The sequence below is a fragment of the Oncorhynchus nerka genome, linkage group LG9a, assembly GCF_034236695.1.
Source record: "Oncorhynchus nerka isolate Pitt River linkage group LG9a, Oner_Uvic_2.0, whole genome shotgun sequence".
Classification (NCBI taxonomy): domain Eukaryota; kingdom Metazoa; phylum Chordata; class Actinopteri; order Salmoniformes; family Salmonidae; genus Oncorhynchus; species Oncorhynchus nerka.
The window spans coordinates 10481429-10497790 of NC_088404.1; the positions used below are offsets into that span (position 1 = coordinate 10481429).

General features: G+C 37.3%; 1 pseudogene; it reads left to right on the forward strand.

The window, feature by feature from the left end:
• The window catches only part of LOC115126341 (solute carrier organic anion transporter family member 1C1-like), a 43183-nt pseudogene extending 34379 nt beyond the window's left edge, over positions 1-8804 (forward strand).
• The last annotated feature ends 7558 nt before the right edge of the window (positions 8805-16362 follow it).

The window sequence follows — 16362 nt, forward strand, 5'->3', positions numbered from 1 at the left end:
AACACTAAAGTGACAGTTATAAATGTAAGGAAACTAACACTAAAGTGACAGTTATAAATGTGAGGAAACTAACACTAAAGTGACAGTTATAAATGTGAGGAAACTAACACTAAAGTGACAGTTATAAATGTAAGGAAACTAACACTAAAGTGACAGTTATAAATGTAAGGAAACTAACACTAAAGTGACAGTTATAAATGTAAGGAAACTAACACTAAAGAGACAGAATGTAAGGAAACTAACACTAAAGTGACAGTTATAAATGTAAGGAAACTAACACTAAAGTGACAGTTATAAATGTGAAACTAACACTAAAAGTGACAGTTATAAATGTGAGGAAACTAACACTAAAGTGACAGTTATAAATGTAAGGAAACTAACACTAAAGTGACAGTTATAAATGTGAGGAAACTAACACTAAAGTGACAGTTATAAATGTAAGGAAACTAACACTAAAGTGACAGTTATAAATGTGAGGAAACTAACACTAAAAGTTATAAATGTGAGGAAACTAACACTAATAAATATAAAGGAAACTAACACTAAAGTGACAGTTATAAATGTGAGGAAACTAACACTAAAGTGACAGTTATAAATGTGAGGAAACTAACACTAAAGTGACAGTTATAAATGTAAGGAAACTAACACTAAAGAGACAGTTGTAAATGTGAGGAAACTAACACTAAAGTGACAGTTATAAATGTGAGGAAACTAACACTAAAGTGACAGTTATAAATGTGAGGAAACTAACACTAAAGTGACAGTTATAAATGTAAGGAAACTAACACTAAAGTGACAGTTATAAATGTTATAAATGAGGAAACTAACACTAAAGTGACAGTTATAAATGTGAGGAAACTAACACTAAAGTGACAGTTATAAATGTGAGGAAACTAACACTAAAGTGACAGTTATAAATGTAAGGAAACTAACACTAAAGTGACAGTTATAAATGTAAGGAAACTAACACTAAAGTGACAGTTATAAATGTGAGGAAACTAACACTAAAGTGACAGTTATAAATGTGAGGAAACTAACACTAAAGTGACAGTTATAAATGTGAGGAAACTAACACTAAAGTGACAGTTATAAATGTAAGGAAACTAACACTAAAGTGACAGTTATAAATGTGAGGAAACTAACACTAAAGTGACAGTTATAAATGTAAGGAAACTAACACTAAAGTGACAGTGACAGGAAACTAATACTAAAACAGTTATAAATGTAAGGAAACTAACACTAAAGTGACAGTTATAAATGTGAGGAAACTAACACTAAAAGGAAACTAACACAGTTAGTTATAAATGTGAGGAAACTAACACTAAAGTGACAGTTATAAATGTGAGGAAACTAACACTAAAGTGACAGTTATAAATGTGAGGAAACTAACACTAAAGTGACAGTTATAAATGTGAGGAAACTAACACTAAAAAGTGATAAAGTGAGGAAACTAACACTAAAGAGATAAATGTGAGGAAACTAACACTAAAGTGACAGTTATAAATGTGAGGAAACTAACACTAAAGTGACAGTTATAAATGTAAGGAAACTAACACTAAAGTGACAGTTATAAATGACAGTTATAAAGGAAACTAACACTAAAGTGACAGTTATAAATGTAAGGAAACTAACACTAAAGTGACAGTTATAAATGTGAGGAAACTAACACTAAAGTGACAGTTATAAATGTGAGGAAACAGTTATAAATGTGAGGAAACTAACACTAAAGTGACAGTTATAAATGTAAGGAAACTAACACTAAAGTGACATGTTATAAAGTGACAGTTATAAATGGAAACTAACACTAAAGTGACAGTTATAAATGTAAAGGAAACTAACACTAAAGTGACAGTTATAAATGTGAGGAAACTAACACTAAAGTGACAGTTATAAATGTAAGGAAACTAACACTAAAGTGACAGTTATAAATGTGAAAGGAAACTAACACTAAAAGGTCCAGTTGTAAATGTGAGAAATGTGAGGAAACTAACACTAAAGTGACAGTTATAAATGTAAGGAAACTAACACTAAAGTGACAGTTATAAATGTGAGGAAACTAACACTAAAGGTCCAGTTGTAAATGTGAGGAAACTAACACTAAAGTGACAGTTATAAATGTAAGGAAACTAACACTAAAGTGACAGTTATAAATGTGAGGAAACTAACACTAAAGTGACAGTTATAAATGTGAGGAAACTAACACTAAAGTGACAGTTATAAATGTGAGGAAACTAACACTAAAGTGACAGTTATAAATGTAAGGAAACTAACACTAAAGTGACAGTTATAAATGTGAGGAAACTAACACTAAAGTGACAGTTATAAATGAAACTAACACTAAAGAGACAGTTATAAATGTGAGGAAACTAACACTAAAGTGACAGTTATAAATGTGAGACAGTTAAACTAACACTAAAGTGACAGTTATAAATGTAAGGAAACTAACACTAAAGTGACAGTTATAAATGTAAGGAAACTAACACTAAAGGTCAGTTATAAATGTGAGAAAACTAACACTAAAGAAACTAACACTAAATGACAGTTATAAATGAGGAAACTAACACTAAAGGACAGTTATAAATGTGAGGAAACTAACACTAAAGTGACAGTTATAAATGTGAGGAAACTAACACTAAAGTGACAGTTATAAATGTGAGGAAACTAACACTAAAGTGACAGTTATAAATGTGAGGAAACTAACACTAAAGTGACAGTTATAAATGTGAGGAAACTAACACTAAAGTGACAGTTATAAATGTGAGGAAACTAACACTAAAGTGACAGTTATAAATGTAAGGAAACTAACACTAAAGTGACAGTTATAAATGTGAGGAAACTAACACTAAAGTGACAGTTATAAATGTGAGGAAACTAACACTAAAGTGACAGTTATAAATGTGAGGAAACTAACACTAAAGTGACAGTTATAAATGTAAGGAAACTAACACTAAAGTGACAGTTATAAATGTGAGGAAACTAACACTAAAGTGACAGTTATAAATGTAAGGAAACTAACACTAAAGAGACAGTTGTAAATGTGAGGAAACTAACACTAAAGTGACAGTTATAAATGTAAGGAAACTAACACTAAAGGTCCAGTTGTAAATGTGAGGAAACTAACACTAAAGTGACAGTTATAAATGTGAGGAAACTAACACTAAAGTGACAGTTATAAATGTGAGGAAACTAACACTAAAGAGACAGAATGTAAGGAAACTAACACTAAAGTGACAGTTATAAATGTGAGGAAACTAACACTAAAGTGACAGTTATAAATGTGAGGAAACTAACACTAAAGTGACAGTTATAAATGTGAGGAAACTAACACTAAAGTGACAGTTATAAATGTAAGGAAACTAACACTAAAGTGACAGTTATAAATGTGAGGAAACTAACACTAAAGTGACAGTTATAAATGTAAGGAAACTAACACTAAAGGTCCAGTTGTAAATGTGAGGAAACTAACACTAAAGTGACAGTTATAAATGTAAGGAAACTAACACTAAAGGTCCAGTTGTAAATGTGAGGAAACTAACACTAAAGTGACAGTTATAAATGTGAGGAAACTAACACTAAAGTGACAGTTGTAAATGTAAGGATACTAACACTAAAGTGACAGTTATAAATGTGAGGAAACTAACACTAAAGTGACAGTTATAAATGTGAGGAAACTAACACTAAAGGTCCAGTTGTAAATGTGAGGAAACTAACACTAAAGTGACAGTTATAAATGTGAGGAAACTAACACTAAAGTGACAGTTATAAATGTGAGGAAACTAACACTAAAGTGACAGTTGTAAATGTAAGGAAACTAACACTAAAGTGACAGTTATAAATGTGAGGAAACTAACACTAAAGTGACAGTTATAAATGTAAGGAAACTAACACTAAAGGTCCAGTTGTAAATGTGAGGAAACTAACACTAAAGTGACAGTTATAAATGTAAGGAAACTAACACTAAAGGTCCAGTTGTAAATGTGAGGAAACTAACACTAAAGTGACAGTTGTAAATGTGAGGAAACTAACACTAAAGGTCCAGTTGTAAATGTGAGGAAACTAACACTAAAGGTCCAGTTGTAAATGTGAGGAAACTAACACTAAAGTGACAGTTATAAATGTGAGGAAACTAACACTAAAGTGACAGTTATAAATGTGAGGAAACTAACACTAAAGTGACAGTTATAAATGTGAGGAAACTAACACTAAAGGTCCAGTTGTAAATGTGAGGAAACTAACACTAAAGTGACAGTTATAAATGTAAGGAAACTAACACTAAAGGTCCAGTTGTAAATGTGAGGAAACTAACACTAAAGTGACAGTTATAAATGTGAGGAAACTAACACTAAAGTGACAGTTATAAATGTGAGGAAACTAACACTAAAGTGACAGTTATAAATGTGAGGAAACTAACACTAAAGTGACAGTTATAAATGTGAGGAAACTAACACTAAAGTCAGTGACAGTTGTAAATGTTTGTGGGTATAATGTCATGGGTTTGTGGGTATAACTGACGGTGGCTACCGACAGTGTTGCTAGGTTCTAAACAAACGGAGTAAAAACTGAATCAGGAAAGGAAAACCTCTAACCAAGTGTATTCACCACTGGGATATACAGCTACAAAGACCCCATAAACACGTCTTTATACCTCCCAACTAGGCGGAGACTTCTCCTAACAGGTTCCTCTTGCTGGTATTGCCATGGCCCTGACTAAGTCTAGGACCCTCATGGGTGTGGAAATAGGACTATAATCAGATGGTGTGCAGGGTGGGCCCCTGTGCCCCCCCTCCCAGCAGTGTCTTCTCTCTTCATCTGTTGACCTTATCTTGAGTTGAGTTCCACATCTCTCATTTAATGTTTTATAATTCAACCTTTATTTACCTAGGCAAGTCAGTTAAAAAACAAACTCGTATTTACAATGGCAGCCATCCTGGGAACAGTGGGATAACTGCCTTGTTCAAGGGTAGAAGGACAGATTTTTACCTTGTCAGCTTGTGGATTTGATCTAGCAACCTTTTGGTTACTGGCCCAATGCTCTAACCACTAAAGGCACCTGCCCCCCCTCATGCTCCTGATTCCGCAGACAACTGACCTGCCTCATCAGGAAGTTAAACTACACTGTTGCCCTTTGCCTCCCTCCTTAAAAATATTCATATTGAACAATATAATATTTGAACAGAATATGAATTGTCTGCCCTTCTGCTTGTCTCACTCAGTAACTTTCCATGTCACTCAGTAACTTTCCATGTCACTCAGTAACTTTCCATGTCACCCAGGAACTTTCCATGTCACTCAGTAACTTTCCATGTCACTCAGTAACTTTCCATGTCACTCAGTAACTTTCCATGTCACTCAGTAACTTTCCATGTCACTCAGTAACTTTCCATGTCACTCAGTAACTTTCCATTTCACTCAGGAACTTTCCATGTCACTCAGTAACTTTCCATGTCACTCAGTAACTTTCCATGTCACTCAGTAACTTTCCATGTCACTCAGGAACTTTCCATGTCACTCAGGAACTTTCCATGTCACTCAGTAACTTTCCATGTCACTCAGTAACTTTCCATGTCACTCAGTAACTTTCCATGTCACTCAGTAACTTTCAACACACCTAGTTCCTCTTGACCCTTCCTTGACCCCGAACATATGCATTCTTTATACATGTAAAGTAATCAACAAGTCCTGGTATGGTAACATGAATAAGTATATTTCAAGCTAGAATCCAAATCCATACTGTTCAACATTATACAAACTTTGAAATGACTTTATAAATGAACAGAAAATAACCTGATTTATTAATATTCTCACAATTAATTTGTATGTTCACACCTGCAAGACTTATGGGCTCTGATTATGTAATCTGCTTCCATGGCGTAAGGCCCTGGTCTGAATTCATAATCACACTAAGAACACTCTAGTTGGATTTGGAGCGTTTTGACTTCCTTCTTCAGGCTCCTAAGAGAGTGAGGGACTTGAAAAGAACAAGAAAACAAAAGAAGATGACAAGTGTTAGTAATGCGTTATTAACCTATGCATAATCATTTACGGCAATAACCGAAGTTTGATAACATGACGACTCCCAATCTCCCTTTTAGTCTGAGTAAGGGACGCCTTTAGGATACCGTTCTGCTGGGTTCCACAGAAATGCCCAGACTTCTTCCTCAGTTAAAAGTCTATGCATATAATTCAAATCATAAATCAACTCAGTAGGTTTGGCATTGTACTGTCTTTTACGCATGGCTAAAGAAGTCTATAGCTTGGCTCTCCGAATGTCATTCTTGCAAGTTATAAAGCCAGTATTTCATAAATTTGACTGTGAAAAAAAAATGATTCAATATATATTCCACGTTTGTTCAACGTAATTGAATTGAAATGAGGTTGAAACATCGTTGATTCAACCAGTGTGTGCCCAGTGGGAATGAGGTTGAAACATCGTTGATTCAACCAGTGTGTGCCCAGTGGGAATGAGGTTGAAACATTGTTGATTCAACCAGTGTGTGCCCAGTGGGATGTTGATATGTTTCAGTTTGATACCATACGACTGGTTTTATATTTTTCTCCAGCGATCAAAACATAAAACCCTCCCAATTACTGGCCAACAGATTATCTCTTGCGGCTTTCATTCAATGGGATTTTCAGTCCATTTATCTCAAGGCCATCCCTTTAAATACACCTTTGTAGTTCGATTTTGTTCGATCAATGAAAGAAAGGCATCTAAATATATGCATATTTTTCTCCGTTTCAGAACCAGGGTTAGGAAAGTACTTATGAATCATAAACAGGTTTGGAGAGCATGAAATAAATTAAACTGTGGTTTGATTAATTCAGAAAATTGCCACATTCATTTCTTCAGCTCATGGTAATGTCGGAAGATTAGTGTACATAGAATTATAATAGAGAGATTAGTGTACATAGAATTATAATAGAGAGATTAGTGTACAATGGTTGGCTATAGCCTGTTCTAGTGCCTGCACTAACCACAGAACTGTACTAATACAAGGCCAAGTATTTACGCCATGTGTTCAAACTGTTACGGCTGTGTGTGTATATATATATCTTTTATTTTACCTTTATTTAACTAGGCAAGTCAGTTAAGAACAAATTCTTATTTTCAATGACGGCCTAGGAACAGTGGGTTAACTGCATGTTCAGGGGCAGAACGACAGATTTGTACCTTGTCAGCTCGGGGATTTGAACTTGCAACCTTTTGGTTCCTAGTCCAACAGTCTAACCACTAGGCTACCCTGCCGCCCCATATATATATGATCAACTTTTACTAATTATCGTCAGCAACAACCACACAGCCGTGACAGCACTTACAGAGGAACCAAATGAAGATAAATGAAACAATTTAATTAAATGGAATGATGATGTAGGCTATAAATACTTATATTCTTGTTTTACCGTGCCATGTTTTTAGTATTCATGCTCTCTGCTCTATTTTAGGGCAACAGTTAACATTAATGTACACTAATTGTAAAGTGTTACTTTAGAATAGTCTACTTCAAACGCTTACAACCCCATTAAATGTTGCCTTCATGTTAAGTGTAACCTATTTTAGTTTATTCTGAGGATTTTTATTTGTTAACCACACAAGTCAGTTAAGAACAAATTCTTATTTTCAATGACGGCCTAGGAACAGTGGGTTAACTTCCTTGTTCAGGGGCAGAACGACAGATTTTTACCTTGTCAGCTCGGGGATTTGATCTTCCAACCTTTAGGTTACTAGTCCAACGCTACCTGCCGCCCCGATTCACTCTCTCCTTGGATCTGTTCTAGGGTAGTATACCTGGGTCTGACTCGGGTCCTAAGGACTGGAAAGGGGATACCGACTGTAGTCAGCTGTACAACTGAATGCATTCAACCGACATGTTTTTTCCACGTTTAACCCACCCCTCTGATTCCGAGAGATGCAGGGGGCTGCCTAAACTACGTCATCAGCGGCCGAGGAGAAGTTCTTGTTGGTTAACTGCCTTGCTCAAGGGCAGAACAGCAGATATTTCCACATTGACTGCGCAGGGATTCGAACCAGGGACCTTTCGGTTACAGGCCCAAAACTCTTAACCGCTAGGCTACTATCTCTTGCTTTCTGTGTATACTGGCTTTCCCTATACCTAACTCTGATCCTATCCCTAACCTTAATCTCTCCTCTGTTCTGTTCTAGGGTAGTTTACCTGGGTCTGACTATGGGCCTGAGGACTGTCTCTTTCTTCCTGTGTATACTGGGCTTCGCTCTACTCAGGAGGCACGTCAAGCAGGAAGAGAAAATAGCATTGACCAATGGGAATGTAGAGATGGAGTTCGAGTCTCTCAGGAAAGAGGAAAGCAACAACTCTATCCACTCTGACCAGTTTGTAAGAGCGCTGGACTGTAACCCTGACAGGGAAACACGACTTTGATGGTCCTCAATAGCTCAACATGGCTCGACTCCAAGACGGGATGAAACAGGTGTCGGTATAGCGACTTTTGCCTACGTAAAGCTAGTTGTGATCTCCCCCAAGTGGGTTAACCCTGTCGGAGTAGACTGTGTTTAGCAAGTTAGCCAACAGTCTGAGAAGCCCATGTTTTCCCTGTCGCCGTTCACTACAACGGTAATCATTTTTGACAGTACCAGTGTTAATTATTTTTGGGGTGAATATTCAGCAAATATTTTTGTGAAAGGTGTCAGTACCCTGCGCTGGTACTCCATTCCATTGTGTACCTGCTCCACTGACCCAATACATGCCATCTCCTTTTCCGGTATTTTTCCACCCTGAATACAAGTGATTTAGCGAGGAGAGATGAGCATCAAGTATATTTGTACTGTAATCCTGTAGATGATGTGAAAATAAATGGATGTTTTTTTGTTTATACAGTACCTAGTGAAAGTATACACACCCTTTGCAGAGTATTCACATTTTGCTACATTACATGTTTTATCTAAAAAGGGATTACATTAGATATTTTTCCTTCAGATCTATACAACTCCATATTTTCAAAAAGTGAACGAAAGTTAAACTGAGTTAAAGTTCATATGAGGAAATGTAAATTAATTAGACACTAATCTATGGATTTCACATGACTGGGAATACATAACTGAATCTGTTGGTCACAGATACCTTTAAAAAAAGGTAGGGGGGTCAGAAAAACAGTATCTGGTGTGACCACCATTTGCCTCATGCAGCTAGACACATCTCCTTCGCATATAGTTAATCATTCCCACTCCTCTTCGATGGCTGTGCGAAGTTCCTGGATATTGGCGGGAACCAGAGCATCCCAAACATGCTCAATGGGTTACATGTCTGAGTATGCAGGCCATAGAAGAACTGGGCCATTTTCAGCTTCCAGGAATTGTGTACATGTCCTTGCAACATGGGACCGTGCATTATCATGCTGAAACACAAGGTGATGGCGGCGGACGAATGGCACGACAATGGGCCTCAGGATGTTGTCACTGCAATTGTGTTGTTTGTCCATAGTTTATGCCTGCCCATACCATAACCCCACCGGCACCAATGGGCACTTTGTTCACAATGTTGACATCAGAAAACCGCCCACACGACGCCATACACGTGGTCTGTGGTTGTAAGACCTGGTGCACGTACTGCCAACTTCTCTAAAACAACTTTGGAGGTGGCTTATGGTAGAAAAATTAACATTCACCTCTCTGGCAACAAATTCTGGTGGACATTCCTTCAGAAAGCATGCCAATTGCACGCTCCCTCAACTTGAGACATCTGTGGCATCTTGTTGTGTGACAAAACTGCACATTTTTGAGTGGCCTTTTATTGTCCCCAGCATCTGTGTATCATGCAGTTTAATCAGCTTCTTGGTAGGCCACACCTGTGAGGTGGATGAATTATCATGGCAAAGGAGAAATGCTCACTAACAGGGATGTAAACTCATTTTTGCTCAACATTTGAGAGAAATAAACTTTTTGTGCATATGGAACATTTCTTAGATATTTTATTTCAGCTCATGAAACATGTTCAGTGTAAATATTTACTGAGCCTGAGCCATTTTTACAACAACAATAGATAAATGTTGCCCTAAGAGTTTGGAAGGTTGGTAGAATCTTGTTATTTTTTTAAATCACAGCTATAATCGCTGCCGAGGTAGTGGTGCAGGCTTACACAATCAATACATCCTCATTTGATATTTCTTAGTCATTTGGAAAATGAATTTGTAATATTTATTTCACTTGTAAATTTGAAGTAGGTTGTGTAGATCGATAGGGGGAAACCATCTGATTTCATCCATTTTGTTTAGTATTTTTAGGCAGCAAAAGAAGACTGCATGCGGTGTGTAGACTCATGACTCTATGGAACAAAAATACATTTCTTGAATGTCAACATTTGTGTTTTTACAGTGCCTTATTCATCCCCTCTTGGCGTTTTTCCTATTTTGTTGCATTGCAACCTGTAATTTAAATTTAATAGATTTTTATTTGGAGTTCATGTAATGGACATACACAAAATAGTCCAAATTGGTGAAGTGAAATTTAAAAAATAAGTTACTTAAAAAAAAAAGTTTTTTAAATGGAACAGTGATGCGTACATATGTATTCACCCCTTTTGCTATGAACTCCCTAAATAACATCTGGTGCAACCAATTACCCTCAGAAGTCAGATAATTAGTTAGATTGCACACAGGTGAACTTTATTTAAGTGTCATGTGATCTGTCATATGATCTCAGTATATACACACCTGTTCTGAAAGGCCCCAGAGTCTGCAACACCAATAAGCAAGTGGCATCACCAAGCAAGCAGCACCATGAAGACCAAGGAGCTCTCCAAACAGGTCAGGGACAAAGTTGTGGAGAAGTACAGATCAGGGTTGGGTTATAAAAAAAGATCAAACTTTGAACATCCCACGGAGCACTATAAAATCCATTATTATAAAATGGAAAGAACCTGCCAAGAGAGGGCCGCCCACCAAAACTCACTGACCAGGCAAGGAGGGCATTAATCAGAGAGGCAACAAAGAGACCAAAGATAACCCCGAAGGAGCTGCAAAGCTCCACAGCGGAGATTTGGAGTATCTGTCCATAGGACCACTTTATGCCGTACACTCCACAGAGCTGGGCTTTACGGAAGAGTGGCCAGAAAAAGCCATTGCTTAAAGAAAAAAATAAGAAAACATGTTTGGTGTTTGCCAAAAGGCATGTGGGAAACTCCAAAAAACATATGGAGACTAAAATTAAGCTTTTTGGCCATCAAGGAAATCGCTATGTCTGGCGCAAACCCAACACCTCACATCACCCCGAGAACACCATCCCCACAGTGAAGCATGGTGGTGGAGGCATCATGCTGTGGGGATGTTTTTCATCAGCAGGGACTAGGAAACTGGTCAATATTGAAGGAGAGATGGGTGGCGCTAAATACAGGGAAATTCTCGAGGGAAACCTGTTTCAGTCTTCCAGAGCTTTGAGACTGGGACGGAGGTTCACCTTCCAATGACCCTAAGCATACTGCTAAAGCAACACTCAAGTGGTTTAAGGGAAAACATGTATTGGAATGGCCTAGTCAAAGCCCAGACCTCAATACAATTGAGAATCTGTGGTATGACTTAAAGATTGCTGTACACCTGCGGAACCCATCCAACTTGAAGGAGCTGGAGCAGTTTTGCCTTGAAGAATGGGCAAAAATCCCAGTGGCTAGATGTGCCAAGCTTATAGAGACATACCCCCAAGAGACTTGCAGCTGTAATTGCTGCAAAAGATGGCTCTACAAAGTATTGACTTTGGGGGGTGAATAGTTATGCACGCTCAAGTTTTCATTTTTTTTGTCTTATTTTTTGTTTGTCTCACAATAACAAATATTTTGCATCTTCAAAGTGGTAGCCATGTTGTGTAAATGAAATGATACAAACCCCATAAAATCTATTTTAATTCCAGGTTGAAAGGCAAAATAGGAAAAATGCCATGGGGCGGTGAATATTTTCGCAAGACACTGTACTTAAATGGAACCAGTTTTGTTTTGTAGAAAGGAATGTTGTTTTTAGTTTGTTAATGGTTTATGTAGAAATAGTTGTTTTATGTCTGTATTTTAAATGGGATCTATGGGTTGGTCCTGTTTTCATTTCTTGGCTTTGGTTTCAAATCTGAACAACATGACTGTGTCAGTATTATCTAGTATTTTCTATTTATTGAATGTAAAAATTTGTGAGAACAGTTTCAGTTCCGCTTCCATAGATTAGTTCCATACGTTAGTTCCATACCTTAGTTCCATACATTAGTTCCATACATTAGTTCCATACATTAGTTCCATACTTTAGTTCCATAGATTAGTTCCATAGATTACTTCCATACATTAGTTCCATACATTAGTTCCATAGATTAGTTCCATACATTAGTTCCATAGATTAGTTCCATACTTTAGTTCCATACTTTAGTTCCATACTTCCATACATTAGTTCCATACATTAGTTCCATACATTAGTTCCATACTTTAGTTCCATACATTAGTTCCATACTTTAGTTCCATGCATCAAATCAAATCAAAATCAAATCAAATGTATTTATATAGCCCTCCGTACATCAGCTGATATCTCAAAGTGCTGTACAGAAACCCAGCCAAAAACCCCAAACAGCAAGCAATGCAGGTGTAGAAGCACGGTGGCTAGGAATAACTCCCTAGAAAGGCCAAAACCTAGGAAGAAACCTAGAGAGGAACCAGGCTATGTAGGGTGGCCAGTCCTCTTCTGGCTGTGCCGGGTGGAGATTATAACAGAACATGGCCAAGATGTTCAAATGTTCATAAATGACCAGCATGGTCAAATAATAATAATCACAGGCAGAACAGTTGAAACTGGAGCAGCAGCACGGCCAGGTGGACTGGGGACAGCAAGGAGTCATCATGCCAGGTAGTCCTGAGGCATGGTCCTAGGGCTCAGGTCCTCCGAAAGAGAGAAAGAAAGAGAGAATTAGAGAGCATACTTAAATTCACACAGGACACCGGATAGGACAGGAGAAGTACTCCAGATATAACAAACTGACCCTATCCCCCCGACACGTAAACTACTGCAGCATAAATACTGGAGGCTGAGACAGGAGGGGTCAGGAGACACTGTGGCCCCATCCGATGACACCCCCTGACAGGGCCAAACCGGAAGGATATAACCCCACCCACTTTGCCAAAGCACAGCCCCCACACCACTAGAGGGATATCTTCAACCACCAACTTACCATCCTGAGACAAGTCCGAGTATAGCCCACAAAGATCTCCGCCATGGCACAACCCATGGGGGTGCGCCAACCCAGACAGGAAGATCACATCAGTGACTTAGTTCCATACTTTAGTTCCATACATTAGTTCCATACATTAGTACCATACTTTAGTTCCATACTTTAGTTCCATACAGTAGTTCCATATATTAGTACCATACTTTAGTTCCATATATTAGTTCCATACTTTAGTTCCATACATTAGTTCCATACTTTAGTTCCATACATTAGTTCCATACACTATTTCCGTACATAGACTGATCACTTCAGGTGTACAATGACCAGATAAAATGCAATGACCTCACGCACAAAAGTGACATTTTAAATCCATACCTTAACTTGATTCCAGCCTGCCCCAGACCTGTTTGCCACAACGATCATAGGAGTTGGCCAGAAAGCACACCAATACCTCACTGTATTATTACCCTACCTGATTGTAGACCTGGGATAACTGCCGTTCTTAACATGCTTCGCGGGAAGTAACTATTTTTAGCGGGGGGGGGGGGGGGGGGGATAAATTGTTACTTTGGAGGTGACTATTTGAATACAAATCCCCCCCCAAAATTACTACTTCAACAAATATATTTGAATACAGATCTCTGGAAGTGACAACTTTTCAAAAAATTATTGGATTGGCTGCCTTTGACTAAAGGGAGGGTTGTATCTGGAACAGAAACTATTGGATTGGTTGCCTTTGACTAAAGGGAGGGTTGTATCTGGAACAGAAACTGATTGGATTGGTTGCCTTCAACTAAAGGGAGGGTTGTATCTGGAACAGAAATGATTGGATTGGTTGCCTTCAACTAAAGGCAGGGCTGTATCAGGAACTGCATGTTGCAGATAGAAATAGAATGAATAGAGCAAACTCAATCTCCTATTCTATTCCAATCTATCTGACAGTCACATTTGATCTACACAATACATTTATATCGGAACATTCTGTAAATGTCCATTCTCCTGAACATACCACAGGTGTACATAGCAAAGTCAAACCAACCAACCAACAATATTTTGTACAGATAAATATGAATAGGTTATGACAATTAATTACTGCATGGCTCTTTCAACATGCCACTGATAAGGTTGAAAGTTGCAATTCATATTATGACACCTGAAAATACTGCAGAGAAATGAAAAGCCATTTGTAAAAACTACAAACAGAAAGTTGGATGCTTAGCAAAAAAAAACAAATGTAAACCTCTTTGTCCATGTCAATGTTCTTGTTTCAAAACACGCACTGTACTATCTTTAAAGGGATAGTTTACTTAGAATACAAATGAACATGATTTTCCAACTATTTGGCTGTCATTGATTTCAAGAAGGCAGTTTTGGGATATTTAGTCCCCTTACACTTAATAGCCATAAGGTAACAGTTGTTGTTAGCTTTCTCAATATTAAACTGTTATTGAGCCTGTGTAACAACACTGTAATTATTTTATTAGCATGATGCGTAATACTTTGGTAATCACATTTAAATTGCATAGCAATGAGCTGAGTGGTTTTGTAACTACTGTACACAAAAGCAATCGTGACTGTTCCTTATTCCATTTGTGTCATAAACTCCATTATCTCTAATGTCCTATCCTATGTGTCAACCATGTTGCTATTGTTGTAATGATCACAAAGTTACGACATGTTTATAAGAGTTTGATGTCAAGTGTTACTGCATTACCTTATGTCACTCATTATGAAAACGTATTAAGAGTTATTTTGAAAATGAAAAAGTGTTTCTACTCTAATGTTGAGAAGTTGAGTCCATGTCCCTTATAAAAAAAAAATACCTAGATCTAGCTAAATACCTAGATCTAGCTAAATACCTAGATCTAGCTAAATTCCTAGATCTAGCTAAATACCTAGATCTAGCTAAATACCTAGATCTAGCTAAATTCCTAGATCTAGCTAAATACCTAGATCTAGCTAAATACCTAGATCTAGCTAAATTCCTAGATCTAGCTAAATACCTAGATCTAGCTAAATACCTAGATCTAGCTAAATTCCTAGATCTAGCTAAATACCTAGATCTAGCTAAATGCCTAGATCTAGCTAAATACCTAGATCTAGCTAAATACCTAGATCTAGCTAAATTCCTAGATCTAGCTAAATACCTAGATCTAGCTAAATACCTAGATCTAGCTTAATACCTAGATCTAGCTAAATTCCTAGATCTAGCTAAATACCTAGATCTAGCTAAATGCCTAGATCTAGCTAAATACCTAGATCTAGCTAAATACCCAGATCTAGCTAAATGCCTAGATCTAGCCTAGATCTAGCTAAATACCTAGATCTAGCTAAATTCCTAGATCTAGCTAAATACCTAGATCTAGCTAAATTCCTAGATCTAGCTAAATACCTAGATCTAGCTAAATACATGTTTGGTTTACATTACTTCCATTATTTAGATCAATACATGTTAATGTATTTTTCTCCAGTTCGTCTGCTAATGATCTAATTCAACTAACTGTTGTAGTTTTTGGTTCTTCATAAAATATCTGTCGCCATAAAAAAAAATGTTTTTGTTGTTTTCAAATAACTTTCATATATTCAAATACTTTCAAGAATTCATTGTTTTCTGAGACTTGTGTTTGAATATCAAAATAAACAATTGTCTTTAGTTTTTTTTTATAAACAATTGCCTATATTTGACTACCTTGAGTATTTGAAAAGTTGGTATTTCAAATAAACAAAAAAGTGACCAGTGTTCTTCCTACATTACCTGTCTTCCCACATCTCATCTACATTACCTGTCCTGTCTTCCCACATATCATCTACAATACCTGTCCTGTCTTTCTACATTACCTGTCCTGTCTTCCCACATCTCACCTACAATACCTGTCCTGTCTTCCCACATCTCATCTACAATATCTGTCCTGTCTTCCTACATTACCTGTCCTGTCTTCCCACATCTCACCTACAATACCTGTCCTGTCTTCCTACATTACCTGTCCTGTCTTCCCACATCTCCCCTACAATATCTGCCCTGTCTTCCTACATTACCTGTCCTATCTTTCTACAATACCTGTCCTGTCTTCCCACATCTCATCTACAATACCTGTTCTGTCTTCCTACATCTCATCTACATTACCTGTCCTGTCTTCCCACATCTCACCTACAATACCTGTCCTGTCTTCCCACATCTCATCTACAATATCTGTCCTGTCTTC